Raw genomic sequence first — 14,208 nt, 5'->3', positions numbered from 1 at the left:
GGACAGCAGAATCCACATTCCTGGACGTGCGCCCACCTATAAGCCCAGCAGAAGCTAGTCCAGGTCATTTTGCAGGGTGCCTGCACATCTGATGAAAGTCATTGACTCATTCAGCATTAGTTGTGCACCTGCTGTGTACGGTGGTGAAGCGAGAGGCGTCCCCTGTTCCCTTGGAGCCTTGAGGTGAGAGAGACAGACTTTAGCTCAAGAGCTACCAGACTGCAGGGTGGGTCTTCCTGAGGACCCCTGGGATGCACAGGGGCCACGGGAGTGGCCGGTGTGGGGAGGGAGCTGGACCCGGGGCTGGTCCCTCGGAAAAAGACCCCAAGGCAAGGGCCTGGGTGTTGACAGACTGGTCAGGAAGTGGGGCCAGGCAGTGGGGCGGAGGGGGGGGATGGGGTGGAAGAAGGCGTAGCCAGGGGGTCAGTGAGGTCCTGCCATGAACCTCGAGGCAGTAAGGCCCTCCCGAAGTGTCCCCACCAAGGGTTTGGAGGCAGGACTGGAAGGCTTGCTCTTCAGCCTCTGATGAAGGGTTGCCCTGGGCACAGGTCACCAGCACACCTGTGTTTACAGGCCCAGCAAGTTCCCAGAGCCCGGGCACTCTGTTCAACACCAGGGGCACTGTGGGGCAGAGGTGCATCCTGGGAGCCCACGCAGAGCATGTTGGCCAGGGCGGTGGGGACATGGTGGCTCCCCCTGCGTCCCACTTGCTCCACTCAGATCCATGCGCTCTCCCATGGAGGTCACCTGCTAACTCTTTGGGCTGCGGCTGCCGTGGTTTCCAGGAAAATAACAAAAACTTACAAGAGGAGGGTCAGCGGGCTGAGCCGGTGTCCCCTGCTCCCGGGGCTGTTGCGACCAGTCTTCTGCTGAATTCCAGCTTCCTGCCTGCTCATGGTGGGCCTGGTGACCTGCCTGGAGGATGACCCAGGCCCTGGGGGGTCTGTGCCAGGCCTGGTGGTATGTTGTGGGGCTATACTTGCTGTGTCCAGTAGTGCCCCAGTAGATCCTCTGAGCCCCAGCCAGCAGCAGCTGCCTGGTCCCCGGGGGTGCCTGGTCCCCGGGGGTGACCAGGGTTGGCCGCTCCTGAAGGAATGGTGGCTCCTTTCTTTACTTGCAGGTCTGTTGGCACGTGAAGCCCAAGACAACCAGGGGCATCTGGCAGCTTCCACGGACCCCCACCTACGACCCCTGAAGGATGTGAGAGCCCTGGACCTGCACACCTAAAGTACAGGGTGGGAAGCAGAGCGCTGAGGGCCGCCTACTCCCACACCTGCGTGCCCAGGCGCAGGCTATGCGAGGCCTACCTGCAGGTGTAGAGCTGTGGGTCTGAGATCCGCACCTGTGTCTGGGCACAGCACCCAGAGTCACCCGGCCTTTTGTTTTTTGACCTGGCAGGTGGCTCCAGCCTCTGTCAGGCGGGGGACTGTGTGTCACCACAGGAAGGTGACCGTAGGTCCCCGCATATGCCCCTGTGCTGCCTCCTGGGCTATAAAGTGGGACCCTTGGTTTGAGGCTGCCTTATGTAGAACCCCGCGTGGGTGACTGTCTCCTGGCCTAGCACTGCGTTCTTTCTGTCACGGACCCAGAGCAGTCCGCCTTTCCTTAGGGTAAACAGCAGTGTACATCAGGTCGGGCCCCAGGGCAGTCCCTGCCCTGCCCTGCCCTGCCCTAATGCTGCCCACAGGGAGGGTCATGCTGGTCCTGGCCTTCTTTGAGGAGGACATCACAGTCATGCGATCAGCTGCACATGCCCTGTTTAGCACCTCCCAGCCCAGAGGGTGGACACCGACTGACAAAGGGAGGCACTCCGGGCCCAGGGGACAACGTGTGCAGAGACCACGTAGAAAGCCCATCCAGTGGGGATGGAGTCCAGAGCACAGCAGCAGAGAGGGAAGTGGAGTGGGCTGCAGCCCCGTAAAAGCCTGGTGGGGACTCTGGTGTTAATCCAGGGCGATGAGCCCCTGCGGGCTCTTGAATGTGAAGGGGATGGGGCACCGAGGCACCTGCCTGGTCACTCACATAGGAACTCAGGACTCTCTGGCACTGCCCTCTGCTCTCTGAAGCCACAGGAAGTCTCTCAGATTTTGTAACTCCAGCCATATACCCGGCGGTAGAACCTCAGACCACGGACAGTGGCGGGGGGGCTGACTTCAGCCCCAGCCCTCGGGACGAGGGTGACCGAGCCAGACCAGACCAGTCCATGGACACACAGGCATGCCAGTCTCTGGGGCTGCAGCAGAGGGCCACAGACAGGCAGCTTAGAATAACAGGAATTTCCTCTCTGTCAGCTCTGGAGGCCGGGAATCTGAGACCAAGGTGTGGGCAGGGCTGGGCTCCCTCTGCAGCTCTGGGTAGAGCCCTTGGCACACCTCGGCCTGCAGACTTGTAGCCTGGGTCTCTGCCTGTGCTGGCACCCAGGGCGTTCACACCAGGCAGGTCGGGCCGGGGCCCACCCTATGGCCTCACTTCCCTTGATGACCTCATCTGCAGAAACCCTGTTTCCAAGTAAGGTGAGGTTCCCAGGTGCTGGGTTAGGGTCTCACCATATCTTCTTGGGGGAAGTAACTCGACCTGTAGCAGCAGGTGCCCCAAGGCAGCCGTGGCTGCTCTCCTAGGACCTGCGGAGGGTGGTTTCTCCTCTCCTGCTGGGTGAGGACAGCCTAGGCTGCCACCTGAGCCACGCGTCACCTCCTGTGAAGCGCTCTGTCCCTGGCACCCAAGCAATCTCAATGGAAGAGAAACTGGTAAAGGCGTGGAGTCACTCCTCCAGGCCTGAGGCGGTGGGGGGGAAGACTGCACGGGGGCTGCCCCCTGCTTGGGGAGCTTGGTGTTGAACTTGACCTGGGTGAAGGGCAAGTGACTGTGTCTCCCACCCCATGTGTGTCCCAAGTCCTTCTAGGGCCGAGGTGGTGGAGAAAGGACTGACTGGTTGGGGCTGGAAGGGTGTTTGTAAACTGGGGATTGTGTGGGCAGAGAGGGCTGGGGCTGGCAAAGAGATCCCAGGAGCTGCACAACCCGGGCCATCCCCGTGCCGCTCGCCAAAGAGGCTGGTGTTGAGGGTGCCACCCATAGGGGGGCACTCCCCACGTGGCAGCGGGTCACAGTGCGCCCCCAGAGATGCTGGCCTGGGCAGACAGGAGTCATGGCCGCTCTGCCTGGTGGGATCTGGATGCACTGGGCCCCGGCCCGGAGCCTGCCACCGTGGGCACAGAGGGGGAGGCTGGTGCCTGGGCCACTCGGCTCTGGGAGTGTCAGCTGCTGAGACACCACACCTGTCCCCGAGGGGCCTGAGCATGAGGTCCTGCCGCTTTTGTGAGGTCTTGCTTCAAGTGTGGACTGAAACCTCTGCTGCGCCGGGTGGGCCCTCTGCCGGGGTGGGTCAGCTCGGGGCAGGGCCCGTGTCCCCTCAGTGCGGTGGCAGCTCCTGGTGGTCTGCTGGGAGATTAGCTTGAGGTTTTCTGTCCTACCCTCCGCAGCTGCAGTAGCGGGCGTGGGATGAGCAGGCCGGGCGGCCGCCCCATCTGAGCCCTGTGTTGGCCAAGACTCGGCTGTCCTTGTATTCTGAGTGGACAGTGTCTCTCTCCCTTGCCTTTACGCCAGTCTGAGCTGGGTTTCTGGTGAGCGACAAAAGCCTGGGCCACCCGTTGCTCCTGGGGCCTTGCCCAGACCTGCCACGGGGCCACTTCTCCAGCTGCAGGGTGGGGGCCCACCCAGGACGGGGGGCAGGTCCCTTGAATCTCAGGTTCCTCAAGCCCTGGGCTTTTCTGTCACCAGGACATGCGAGCCACCCGGCCACAAGCTTGCACTTCGGCCGGATCTTCTCCATGGTAGATCTTTGTGGCTTGCATAGGAAAGCATCTGCCGATCAAGGAGGGGACCCACTGGACTCTGCCTGAATCAGGTCTCCCAGGGGTGCCACCCCAGGCCTCTTTGTCAGGCCCTTTCCCCAAACGACTGGGGAAGCCGCAGGCCTGAGAACTGCTCCCCAGGGCCCCTTGGCCTCCTGCCCTCCACCCAGGCCTGGGGCGCAGGGCTCCCTCCCAACCTCTCCTGGGCCATCAGAGCTCCCTTAGGCCAGCAGGACTGCCCCGCCAGGAGCCTTGGCCTGCCCTGGGCTCCAGGCCACACTGTGTTCCCCTGCTGAAGCTGGCTCACCCGTACTGGCTCCAGCTGGCCACCCAACAGCCACCCACTGCCTCTGTCAGACTTGCCCCAGCATGCTCCACAGTTAGATTTGCCCTTACAGGGGCTGGGGAGTCCTGGCTGTGCAGCCACGAGCCCAGTTCGGGCTGTGTTCTCTCCCCGAGGACCAGCCCAGCTCTGTCGCCATTTGTTCACAGCTCAGCCCACCGCCATGAGTGCAGCGGTACGTGTGGCCCTCACACATGTGTGGGATATGGCAGGTGCCCCTCACCCTACTCAGACTGGGCCCCTGTACCTGAAGGGTGGGAGCTGGTGCTGGCAGGGCCAGCCAGGGTCCCCAGGGCAGGTGGGGCCTTGGGAAGGTGTGCCCAGAGGGCATCAGCTTGAATGTGCAAGGAGAGGGCTCAGAGGAAGGGGCCTTGGCAGGGACACGGACTATGCAAAGGCCCAGCCACTGCAGAGCACGCCTCCTGGGAGGCACAGCTGTGAGCCCCAGCAGCAGACGAGCCGGCAGGAGTGTGGGGCAGCCTGGGGTCCAGGCCGCTGCCTGTCCACTCTCCATCCTGTCCTCCCTGCCTCCTGGCTGTCCCCACCATTCCCTTACTGTGACAGAGGGGTCCTGGTGTGGAAGGAGGGCCACATGGCCAGCCTGGGTGCTGTGAAGGACTAGGTCATCTCAGGGTCTTGTGAGTGGGAGGTTATTGTTGTCCCTGTCCAGGAGGGCCCTGCTGCAGGTGTCCTATGGGAAAGGTCCCAGGCTGCCCTGAGTTGGCCCTGAGGCCTTCCTAGGCCCCTGGCCTCAGGCCCCTCAGCCCTGGGCCCTCAGCAGGCCTGTGAGGCTTAAACAGAAGTCTCATCTGGGCAGGGGGGCAGACTTATGGACCAGGCACCAGGGCCCAGGGGTGCCCACCCATCCCTATGTTAGGCCTGAGGAAGAGTGGGGTTGGGAGCACCCCACCCTGGGGCAGAGGCCCTGAGACCAGATGAGGTCTCTGGCCCTGAGACTCATTGAGAGGACACCCCCCGCCTGCAGCTAGGTGGGCACCAGGTCTGAGCTGAGCTCCCCTCAGGAGCCCACATTCTAGGCACCCCCAGGCCAGGTGGGGCCTGAAAAGAGAAAGAGAGGGCAGTGTGGGCCATACTGGAGGGTGGGACAGGCGAGCCCCTGCTGGGAGAGGCACCCTCCACCTATCCGCCCACAGCCCGCCTGCAGCCTGCCCTGGCCTGCCTGCTGCCCACGCCACACAATATTTTCCGATGGGAAGTTCCCAGAGCAACAGCAGGACAAACCCTGAAAAAAAAACCAGGCTCAGGCAGGGGAGCGGAGCACTCAGGGCTCCCCAAGGCTCTCTGCTCAGGTAGCCAGGGGCCAGTCCATGCCCCGGGCTCCCCAAAGCCTGGGGTCCCCTTCCCTCGCAGGCTGGACCTTGGGGCACACCCCTATGGGCGGAGGGCAGGCTCCTGGGGGTTCTGGTGCCAGCATGGTGATGGATATGGGAAGGTCCGTGGCTTGTCTGGACAGTGTCCACTCCATAGTAGAAGGCAACGTCCAATGAAGACATCCACAGATGAATGAATGAGTCCACATGGGTGCCCACCCCACCACCCACCCACAGAGCACATTGGAAAGCCATCAGCCAGCGGCGGCCTGGAACACACTTCAGTGGGAGTTGCCCTCTTGTCCAGTAGGCCTGGGAAAAGGGGCTCCCAGGCCAGAGGAGGAGGTGGCTCATTCCAGGCTGGGTGGGGAGGGTGCGGCCAAAGCATGTGGTTCCTGGAGCAAGAGCCAGTCAGGAAGCCTTGGGTGGAGGGGCGTCCAGGCCCCAGGGGTGGGGTGGCTGCAGGAGGGAGAGACAGGTGAGGCCATGTGGAGGTGGGAGGCGGGTATGGCCCAGGGGCCCAGGGTGGGGCTGAGGAGGGTCTTCGTGGCTGCTGAGGAGGAGGTGGGGATCCCAGAGGTGGTTCTGCAGACGCAGGTTCATGGATTCAGTCAGAGAGACCCCCAAAGTGTGTGCACTGCCCCGTCTCCCCTGACCCCCAGGTTCACCTCAGGGCAGGCACACTTCCATGGCCCCCAGCAGGGCAGGAGGGCGGGGTGGGAGCCCCTGTGCAGTGAGACTGGGGGGATAGCAGTGGGAAGTGCCAGCCCTGCAGCCTCTTCCCCAGCCCCCCCATCTCCCACCGCTGAGGGTGGGGACTGTCCCAGGCAGCAGGCAGCAGGCAGCAGGCTGAGGGGAGCTGGGGATGGCAGCTGGGCAGGAGGGCGAGGCCAGGGCAGGTGCCCATGGGCCAGGGTGCCCACAGCTCCAGGGCTCCTGCAGCCGCACAGCCCCAAAGGCTGGGAGATGCGTGTCTGAGCCTGCTCTGGCCAGGACCACCAGCAGTGACCTCCCAGAGGGCAAGTCCACGCGTGTGAGCCTCTAGCGTGAGCCTGATCTGCAGGGACACGGGTGCTGGGCAGACTGTGGGGCTCCCCCAACCCATTTCAGGACCCCTTGCCCTGCCACAATGAGGCCACCGGCAGCGTCCCGCCGCCCTCAGCCAAGGCTGCGTGGACTGTGCTTCATCCTCTGGGAAAACCAGCCCCTGGGCTGCTTGAGGAGGGAGTCGGGCAGGGGCTTGCTCACACCAGGGGTCTCCCTGCGCAGTGAAGGTGACCTAGGTGAGCTGGTGGTGATGGAAGCCACGGAGTGGGGCCTGGTTAGCCAGGGGAGTGACTGGGCCTGGTAAGGCAGGGCGACCTGGGGTCGGGTGAAGGCCCAGGCTCAGCCCAGAGGGGCTGCCTGTGTCCCTGCTGTAGCTGCCCCTGGGGTGCCTGCACACGCTTTGCAGCAGGCTGGATGCATGGAGGAGCTGCAGGCCTTCAGGGAACCCTGCCACCTGACGCCGTGGTGGCCACTGCCCAGCTGCAGGGAACAAGAGATACGGGGCATGGGGGACAGGGCTGGGCGGGCGCACCTGAGGACCTGAGTCCTCCTCTGAGTCTCAGGCCACCAGCACACAGTGATGGCCCCCAGCCCCATGGCCACGCTTGACAGCTGCTCTGGCTCCTGCTGGAGGAGCGTGCAGGGCAGGTGCTGCTGAAGGTGCAGAGGCACAGAGACCAGCTGTGCTGCAAGCCCTGTGGGTGGCCTGGTGCAGTGGGCAGAGGCCAGCTGAGGCTGTGGGGCCTGGGTGGGAAGTGTGCCAGTGCAGGGAGAGCATGACTGACTGCCCCATCTCAGGAGCAGGACAGTGGGCCACATGGAGGCGGGCTGAGCAGATCTGACGGGGCCTCGTGGAGCTGGGTGGTCGGCGAGGAAGTGCTGGAGGGAGGCTTTGGGGGATGGAGTCCGTGTGAGGAGAGGGTCGGCCTAGGCAAGCGGAATGTCTTGGCCCTGGGGCTGGAGCCCTGCATGCCCTGCAGAAACCTACCCTCCTGGGAGGTGAAGAGGGTGCAGAAGGAAGGGGAGTGGGGTGGGCAGGGTGGACCAGAGGGTTCCTGGGAGATCCAGATGCTGTCCCATTCCGCAGGCAACCCAGGTCCCACGACAAGGCCACCCTGCTCTTCTGGCAGGGGCAGGGCCAGAGGTACAGAGCGCCCAGCCAGGGACAGTGACCCCCTGGGGACAGCCTCTCCCGCCTCTTCACTGCCCTGGTGGGGACCGAGAGGGCTCAGGCCTCTGGGCACACCTCCCACTTATTCTGTCAAGTGAAGCTCTCAATTAAGTTCACAATTTATGACTCATTTACACAGTAACTGGAAGGCACATATGTATTTTGAGCAAGATAGAAAGAAATTTAATTCCGAAGTGCAGGTCGGGCACCTTTCCTAGTTCAACACGACCTCGAGGCCCAGACTGAGAGTCAGCGGAGTGGGTCCCACCTCGGCCCCCTCTCCCTTTCCCTGCCCTCAACTCTCCCTGACCCCTGTCGGTGTCTTTGCAGGAGGGGACACCTGCCACGGTACCCGTCACCTGGGCCTGCTGCTGGAGTGTCTGGGCTGCCTGGCTGTGGTGTCCAGGCTTTGATAGGGAGGGTGGCCCACCACTCTGCTTGGTGCCCACCCACCCCAATTCCTCCTGGCCCTGCACCCCGCATACCACTGCTCTAGGCTGTGCCTCCCAGAGGAGCCAGTGGCACTGCTCACCCAGCTGGCAACGTGGAGAAGTGACTCATACCACCCCAGGGAGGAGCTGGGCCAAGGCACACCTGTGGCCAGGGACCTCAGCCCCTACGGCGACCTCCTGAACCAGGCCAGGACCAGCACGGCGTCACTGCTCTTTGGTGTCCTGTGACCCCTTCCTTGGACCATGTCCGCAGAGCACCCCTCTGCCCTGCAGGTGCTCTGGGAGAAACGGGGCAGCCTACAGGGCTGGGGACAGCTCCTGAGGGGCTCTGGGAGACACTGGCTCCAGAGAGCGGTGGCAGCAGCTAGAGCAGGGGCAGGATTGGATACAAGGAGCTCACCTTGGTGGTCTCCTGACCCCCTTGCCCCTCCCTGCCATTTAGGCAGTGCTGGCCTAGGCTTGGGGGCTGGAGAGGCTGCCACTGCCCCCGGAGCAGCTGGGTTGAAGCCCTGGACCCACCGTTGGGGTAGGTGTGGCTCTGAGGGGCCGAGCCCAGGAACAGCCTGAGGCCTGGGAGCAGGAGAGTCACCCGGGCTTGTCCCCCAGAACAGCTGAGCAGGAGCAGCCGGGAACAGGAACAGCGGGCGCAGTGAGGGTGCGGCCAGCTGCACAGCCTGGCTACCCTGGCACGGGACAGGCCCCAAGCCTCGTGGGCCTCCCTTTCTTCCTGCAGTGAGGGGCTAGCTCACACCTGGACGTCGTGGCCTGGCAGTACTGCTGCCTGCAAGGGCTCGGCCACAGGAAGAAACTGCCCAGGGTGAACCCTGGGCCGCAGACCGTGGCCAGCGCAGCTACACTTCCCAGAAGGACATCTGGGCAGTGTCTTGGCATCTGGTGACCAGGGCTTGGCATGGACGTGATTGGTCCAGCACACCTTGCAGGGACACGAGCCAGGCCAGAGCTCATTGCTCTGTCCGGCTCAGGGTTCTGCAGTGGCCAGCAGCAGCCACACAGTGTGGAGGGGACAAGTACACAGGTGGCCAGAGGCCAGCCCGGGATCCAGGCCGTCTCAGTGAGCAGGCGTGGGCCTGGTGGGTGGGGGCTCAGACAGAGCCATGGGAGCCGACCCCAGCACCCTGTGCCTGGGAAGCCTGGGCCCCCACCCCCCGTGCCTGAGCAGGAGTCTCAAGGTGGCCCTGGACCAGCACCCAGGCGAGAAGGACCTGGATAGAGGGGAGGGCTAGGGCTGGGGGCCGGAGGAGAGCCCTGGGCCCTGCCCCTGTCCGTCTGGGAGCGGCAGAGCCTGGAGCCATGGCCCCCAGCAGGCCAGCGCCAAGGCTCAGGGTGTCCATCCACATTTCTGCCAGCAGCCCTGTCCCTGAGGGTGGGTGCTAGGGTGCGCGTCTGAGAGGAGCACCAGCCCCTCCTGGGTGGACAGGGGACCCCGTCTGAGCCTAGGTGGAGGGGGTGAGGGCTGCATGCCTTTCAGACAGGACTGGGAGCCCCCTAGGGGCATAGAGACCCCAGCTCTTCCAAGGTCAAGGCCGAGGCGGGGCGCGGGGAAGGGGGCCCCTGAGGTACGGCAGACCCAGGACCGAGCAGCAGCGGAGGGAGCACCGGCCCTGCCAGCCTGCTGCGGCTCTGGGCGACAGTCTCCCCACGGTGGGCGCAAGGCCGCAGGCGCCGGCGCCCTCACGTCCCCGGCAAACCCCACGCGGACGCAGTCCCGCCCCGCGTCCCTCCGCGGTGGCCCCGGGGCGGGGCGGACGGTCGGAGGGGGCGGACCCCGGCCCTAAGCTCCAGCCCTGCGCACCGACGGCGGGCCTCGCGGCGCGGGGCGCGGTCCCTGCGGGCCCCACCCTGACGGGGCGGGGCGCCGCGGGAGGGGCCAGGCCGGTTTAAGCGCGGGCGGCGCCGGCGCGGCCGAGGAGTGCGCGGGGCTGCGGACGGAGCGCCGGGCGGCAGGCGGGCCCTGAGGAGCCCCAGGCCTCGGCTCGTTCCCTCCTGCAGCGGGCGGTCTGAGCTCCGGCCCGACGGCCTCCCTGCACCGCCGGTGAGCGGGGGTCCGGGCTCCCCGGGGGGGGGGCTCGCCTGCCCGGCGTTTCCTGGCGAGACGGGCGCGCCGCTGTGGGTGGGTCCCGCGGGTCCGATTCTTCTGTCCCCCCTCTTCCGGGGCAGAAGGGGGCGTCTGCGGCCCGAGCGGCTAGGGCCCCCGACGGCGCGCGAGGCACTTAGGCTGACAAATTGAGGGCTCCGGGCCGGGGGCTGGGGTGCGGGCGGCCGGCGCTGACCCACGAGGTCAGCCGCCAGTGTTGGGGGGGGCACCGGGGCGCCACGTGGGATCAGCTCAGGGTCCGTGGTCGGCAGCGCGGGAGGGGCAGAGCCCGCTGTGAGCCCGGCCCACCATCTGCCCATCATGCCAAGCTTCTATCGGCCATCGATCTCTGCCCCGTGCAGGCGGCCAACAGTGCTAACAGTGGGGCAAAGGCCCAGGTGGTTGCCTCCCTGCGTGCGCCCGAGGCAGCTCCGCCAGGTGGTTCTGCTCTGACCTGGCCCAGGACAGCCGGCCCCCTGCCCCCACTCCGCCCCAGGCTGAGGGTGCCGGGTGCCGGGTGCGCTTCCCTTCTTCCCCTCGGGCTGGTGACTGCCAGCAGCGAACAGCGCGCGCCCAAGGACGTAGACCCACCCTTCTCAGGAACTGCCCTCATGTCCCTGGCCGTTCCGGCCATCTGCGGTGGAACCACTCCAGGGAAGCCACCAGAAGGGTCCTCCGTCTGTCCCAGATTCTTTTTGCCATCCTGAGACATCCTAGCCTCCCTCCCCCAGCCCCAAGGCCACCAGCCCCTTGGTCACACCCAACCCACTTACGCTAGTGGCTGCCCTCTGGGACAGTGGTCTCTGGCTTCTGTAACATCCACCAAGGGTCTCCCACCCTTGAAACTGCTCCCCAGGCTCTGAGTGCCCCTCACATGCCCTGGTCTGTCCCCCCTGCAGCTGCGTCCTCGAGGCGCCCCCCGCAGACTGAGCACCCACTCCCAGGACCCTCCTCGTGTCCGCTGGGCGGGGCCCAGGGAGACCTGTGCCAGGCCCAAGGACACTGCAAGTGGAATGGGGAGGAGCCCACAGCCTCCAGGCCCAGCGCACCCTCCTTGCCCCCGGTCACCAGCCCTGAACCCCCTTTCTGTGGGAAACCAGAGCCCCTGCTCGCTGAGGTGCGCTGGCGCCTCCTCCTCACCGCAGCACAGCGTCTGGGCTCTGGGCCGGTGGGGCCCCCTTTTCTAGGTAGTGAGTCACCTCTCATTTCTCCCCACCTTTGTCCTGACAAGCATAGTCTTCTCACTGCCTTGTATCCCCGCTTCCTGGCGCTCCTGCCGTGAGCAGGGCAGGGCAGGTGCCTCATGGCCCCCTCAGGCCCACAGACCCACTGGAAGCGGTCCTGGGACCAGACACTTGGCAAAGGAGGCCGGTGCTGGGTGTGGGCAGGCGGAGGGCACACGGCAGGTTAGGCCCCAGAAGCAGGCTGACGCAGAGACCACTATGAAAGGGGCTCAGGGCGGTCCCTGTGGACAGGAGGAGGGAGCAACGGGTATAGGGAAGGGCTGGCCCATGGTGCCTCCCACCTGCCCCCAGAGGCTACTGGTCAGGGCAGCCGGCATTCACCACAGCGACACTGTTGCCGCAGGCTTCTCTTCCTGAGGAGGTGCGTGAGGAGAGGGTGAGCAGGGCGGACCCCAGCCCTGCCAGTGCAGGGTCTGAGGTGCACCCCACCCTCCCAGTCTCCTCTCTGTGATCCCCTCCTCATTCCCTTCACACTTGCTACACATCTGCTGGGCTCATGCTCCCCTGGTCCTGCTGCTGCTGGAACAGGGCAGGGGAGGAGCCTGCGAGCCACCAGGGTGCAACCCTGGCATCACAAGGTCCCAGCCTGGTGGCCAGGTCAGTCCCCTGCCTGGTGGGCACTCCTCTTCTGGTCTCTGGGGCCTAGACACCTGTGTCCTCTGGCAGAAGTGGTCCTCTTCCAGGACTCGCTCCAGAACTTCAGGGAGGGGGAGCCTAAGCTCCCTCTGGGTCTCCAGGGGCATGGTGGGGGTCACGCCTGCTCACGCAGTGGTTCCTGGACCCATGCGGTCCACCTGCTGGGACAGGGAGCTTCGCATTTAGAGCAGTGCCCCCTCTCCTGGGGCAGGGGCCCTCACGACAGAGCCTCCTCAGCCTGCCCTGCCCTGCAGACACCGGAGCCTCCCCACTGACCACCGTGAGGCCCTAGGAGGCCACATGGGTTCTGGTTGTCCAGCTGGCCACTCTCAGCGCTTTGTGATCTTTCTCCAAAGTCTGGTGGCCTCACGACTGCCTCCTAATGCGCCACCTCTGCTCTTGTCTGCCTGGAAGCCAGATCTTGCACCCTGCACCCGCCCGCTGGCACAGCCTGCTCTCCTTGTGACTAGCAGCTCTGAGGGCCAGGCAGTGGTGGCAGACTCCCCCAGGCTCCCCTGCTGCCCACCTGGCCCCAGCACCGGCTGTCTGAGGTACTGAGTAGCAGACCTGCTGCAGGACATCTGTGTGCTGGAGGGTCGGGCTCAGTGTCTGTGCAAGGGAAAGGGAGCAGGCTTCTCGCCCAGGGTGGGCTCAGTGCCGTCTCAGCAGGCAGCCCTGTGGGCCGTGCCATCCAAGCCCAAAGCAGAATCAAGGGACCAAGCCTGGGCAGCCCCTGGAAGTGACCTTAGGGGGAGAGGTTTGAGAGGGGCACCACCGGGGTGTCTTCCCAAGGCCCTCCCTGAGGTGGGGCCAGGGCCGGTTTTCCCCAGTGGGGTCTGGGCAGCACCCGGAAGCAGCCAGCCCACCAGGTGTGAATGACATCAAAGGCCTCAGCCCCCACTTCCACGCTCCTCTGCTGACCCTGCGTTGCTCAGGGGGCTGGAGGACAGCAGGGAGGCTGGTTTGAGTGACACAGCAGATGCCATGAGCTGAGGCCAAGGTGTGCCGGGGAGACCACCGGGCACCCCCTGAGGGGGGCAGCATGGAGGGCTGCGCTCGTGGGGCCAGCCGGGGGAGAGCAGTGTGAAGGGCTCAGGGCCCAGGCCTGCAGGGCGGGCTGGGCGAGCCCATCACAGGGGTGCTGAGAGGTTTTGGCTCCTTGCGAGGCCACTACTCGTGGTACTGGGGCATCAGGACAGGCTGGGCTCAAGGTGTGGATTTAGGGGCTCGAGGCAGTCCACAGGGCTGTCTGATTTAATGGGTAAATAAGACAGAGCAGACCGTATCCCCAAGGAGAAAGGTCCCCACGCCCCGTGACCCAGAGGTGCACGGTGCTCAGATCTGAAATGCTTTTGTTGGGCTTGGCGGCCAGAGTCCAGGGTCCCCTTAGCAGGGGCTGCGGGTGGGGTCAGAGGGCGAGTGCAGAGCTGAGGCCCCAGGCCAGCCGCCCTGGGGTGTGGGCCAGGGCTGGGGTGGGAGTGGTTCTGAGGGGCGGACCTGTTAACAGGGCAGAGGATAGAGAGAGGCAGCCATTTCCTGGGCTGGCAGCACAATTGCCACAGGTGGGACCTATTCTCTCAGCTCTGCTGACCAGAGTCTGGGGTCAGGGCGTCGCACATAGCCCTCAGCTTTCGCCATCTTGGCACACCCCCACTGCCCCCTCTTCCTGTTGTGTTGGGTTGGGGATCCCTGACTGCCATGTGACCTCATTTCAACTTCGTTACTTCTACAAAGACCCTACTCCAAGTGATGCCACAGTCAGATGGACGGGGGGTTAGGACTTGGACACACCTTTCTGAGGGACACAGTTCAACTCGGCATAGAAGGGGACAGGTCTAGGTGAAGGTCGGTGTACAGGTGTGATGTGGGAGGTCAGACCCCTGTCACTGCTGCCCAGAGAATCAGGGCACACAGCTCTCTGCTGAGAAGGGGCAGCCATGGGGGTGGCAGGGACTTGTAGCCAGCCGTCCAGGGCCTGGCAGTGCCAGGAGACAGGACCAGCACATAGGCAGTGAGTCTTTGGCCTCCCAGGGCCCCC

The 14,208-nt window shown here is 64.9% G+C and overlaps 1 protein-coding gene across 2 annotated transcripts in view; it reads left to right on the top strand.

The window, feature by feature from the left end:
• Window positions 1–2,493: 2,493 nt before the first annotated feature.
• The window catches only part of EPPK1 (epiplakin 1), a 29,142-nt gene continuing 17,427 nt past the window's right edge, over window positions 2,494–14,208 (top strand). Inside the window, exon 1 of one of the 2 annotated variants that reach the window (XM_073230321.1) lies at window positions 2,494–2,513. The gene's annotated coding sequence lies outside the window, so the exon portion shown is untranslated. Of the gene's footprint in view, window positions 2,514–10,095; window positions 10,249–14,208 lie in introns of those variants that run through there. The other variant, XM_037023321.2, reaches the window with a different exon arrangement.

This window comes from Manis javanica, chromosome 2 (genome assembly GCF_040802235.1).
Source record: "Manis javanica isolate MJ-LG chromosome 2, MJ_LKY, whole genome shotgun sequence".
Lineage (NCBI taxonomy): Eukaryota > Metazoa > Chordata > Mammalia > Pholidota > Manidae > Manis > Manis javanica.
The sequence above is the reverse complement of the archived record's forward strand: the minus strand, read 5'-3'. Positions and strand labels throughout refer to the sequence as shown.